General features: G+C 43.6%; 1 protein-coding gene across 1 annotated transcript in view; it reads left to right on the forward strand.

Annotated features, from left to right (window-relative positions):
- Window positions 1-674: 674 nt before the first annotated feature.
- The window catches only part of LOC310902852 (lipase member M-like), a 15,193-nt gene continuing 12,907 nt past the window's right edge, over window positions 675-2,960 (forward strand). The window contains exon 1 of the mRNA XM_083845006.1: window positions 675-1,907. The gene's annotated coding sequence lies outside the window, so the exon portion shown is untranslated. The remainder of the gene's footprint in view (window positions 1,908-2,960) is intronic.

Below are 2,960 nucleotides of genomic sequence, written 5' to 3' on the forward strand. Positions count from 1 at the left end.
TGGAGGCTTTGTGATGCCACCTCTAACTTCCCCAGCAGCCTCTTTCTGTCTCAGAGCAAACCTCTTACTTTAAATCTTGCCTCTAAAAGAAAAACTCACTGTCCACAGACCCTCTGATCCTTAAAATTAGCAGGGTAGCTCCTGCTGATGCCAACACAAAACTGAACTGAGGAAATTATCCAACCCAACCCCAACCACACTCACCAGACCAGCTTGGCACTAGTACTGGCTCTAGTTCTTCAGCCAGAGGGTTTGAGTTCACACTCCTGAGGCTTTAATTTAGCAACAAGTGTATGAGAAAAATGCATACACAATGAACTTTTCTGCACACACATGCACATGTATGAAATCCTTTTTTTTCTAATTGAAATTGATTCATGTAGGGGTAAGAAGAAATGACTGTATATTACTACAAAATAAGCAGAAGGATAAAAAGAATTACCTGTGGATTCTGGGGCAAAACAATTTGAACAGTTATGCAAAACTCATGAATTGCAACAGAGACTTTGTCTCCATCCACCCTCAGAGATGAAGAAATCCTGTTTTGCATACATTTCATAAACTTCAGCATCGGCCAAAAAGTACTACAGAAATTATTTCTGTTTTCTGAAGCTGGGTTTTCTCTGGATAAGTCAACAGAGAGGGGCCAGTGCTGAGCTTTTTGCCTGCAAGTTGCAGCCTTCTCTGGGTGACTGAGGCTCTAAAGAGGCTTGGGCAGGAGTTTCCCCCAGCATTTCCTGGGGCATTCCCAGCCGAGGAGTCAGCAGTGTGAGTAGAAGAGACAGGCGTGCAGCCCTCCCCGCTTCTCCTGAGCTCTGCCCGTTGACACTTCAACTTCACCTTTGTTACACGAAAGATTTGTAATTGTGTAAGTGCTGATTCAGAGCTACCTCACTCATCACTCCCGAGTACCGTGTCACTCAGACCTGGTTGCTGGAACCCCTCCAGGCAAGCCCATGCTGTTTGCCTTGATGGTGAGCACCAGGAATATTTTGGCAGGCCTCAGAGAGCTGAGAACAATCCCTCACCCAGCTCCAGCAGTCCCCAGCGCATTGTGCTTTTGCACGATGTGTGTGGACTCCACATGAAGTGCTCCCTTTCACTGCCTGGAGTGCAGGGGCCATTGCTGGCCCAGATTGCTCTGGCTAAGGAAATGGCAGAGGGGCACAACGGCTGAGGGCAGGCCTTGCACCCACCCTGCTGGAAGCCAGGCATTGCCCCAGGGATGCAGGGAGAATGCACTAGTAGGCCTTGTTCTTAGTTTTCAGCGTGTTTTGCTCACTCTGGAGTAACAACTCCTCACACCATTATGGCATGAAGTATTTTTAAAGCCATAAGGGTACACAGAGAGTTTCCTTCTGTTTTTTTTTTTTTTTTTTTTGCTGTTGTTTGTTTCCTTGGAGACTACTGGCTGGCAACTCACACAAAAACAAGTCCGTTTCTCAGTAAAGCATACCTTGCTATAAAGGCCCTCCTCAGCACACTCAGAATAGCCAAATATTCCTTCCTGATAACTGCATACACAAGCTGGGTGAAGAAGCCAAAAGGACATATCTGATCCATGAAGAACTGCTATATTCAGCTGCTTGCAAATATCTTCCATTTCCAAGTCACTTCCAGGCAGAGCCTAATCCTGAAGCAAGAGGGGATGGGAAGAGCAATGAATCTGCAGAAAACACCAAAATGCTACAGATTATATCCTGTGTGTTTCTTTTTATCCAGAGAGAGCACAGGAAGGAGTACACAGCCAACAATTTATACAAAGACACCTACTTATATTAGAACACCTAAATTGACTGGTTGAAAGCCCATTTGAGCATGCCCACATTTGGAAGCTGCAGCCACACCTCTGGAAGCAATATTTCAACCTTAAAGCATCTCCACTGAATCCTATGCATGTTTATACTGTGAGTAACTACTCTTGAAGCTTGTCAACTTAAAATGGAGTGTGCTTGTCAGTGTTTAAAAATAAAATAAACAGCTGAACACTTACTTTTGGTCATGTTCTTTCCCCAGTTCAAACACTTGTTTCAAACAAGGGCTGCCAATACCCCGCAATGATCACCATATTCACTCTTTTGCTAGTTATGTTATTTAGCCATACTTGTACTCAATATTGGTTTGTTGGGTTGCTTTTCAGTTGTTTTGTTGTTGTTTGTTTTTTTTGGTCAACAAAGCATTGTTTCATGCTAAAGAATGAAGCTGGCTGTGTTCAGAGCCAGTTAACACCACACCTTAATGAGTTAGTACATCATGAGGTACTGAGGGCAGGTCTGTATTTAAACAGCTCATTGATGCAATTCATGTTGAGCTTCAACAGACACTGGGACTTCAGAAAGGAGAAAACCTGGTTTTCTTAGAGGGAAGATGTAAGATGTTAAGGTGTATAAAAGGAAATAAACAAATGATTCAAAAAAAATAACAACAACAAACACACAAGCAGAAAATGTTTGGAAACACATGCTGAACCATCTCTGAAAACAATTTCCTCTCCTTCTTCCTTGCCAGAACCTGAACTTGGACTGTTATGTTTCTCTTTGAAGACATTCTAGCCAATCTTGTAGGTACAGCTCTTCTCATGAGACTCTCGTTCATACTTCTGCCTGCTTTGTAAATATTAGAGAAAATCCTTCCTGAAATTGTAATAAATAAAATCTGGTCCTAAGCAGAGTCAGTAATGTAAGGAGAAGGTATACAGACTAACTATAATATAAATAGAAATCTCAAAGCCTGTGCAAAACCTTTGGAGGTGGTCCTCTCAGGAAAGAGATTAAGAGAGAAAAAAGAAGAAAAGAAGAGAAAAGAAGAGAAAAGAAGAGAAAAGAAGAGAAGAGAAGAGAAGAGAAGAGAAGAGGAGAGGAGAGGAGAGAGAGGAGAGGAGAGGAGAGGAGAGAGGGGAGGGGAGGGGAGGGGAGGGAGGGGAGGGGAGGGGAGGGGAGGGGAGGGGAGGGGGAGGGGAG

This window comes from Anser anser (genome assembly GCF_964211835.1).
Source record: "Anser anser genome assembly, chromosome: 7".
Classification (NCBI taxonomy): domain Eukaryota; kingdom Metazoa; phylum Chordata; class Aves; order Anseriformes; family Anatidae; genus Anser; species Anser anser.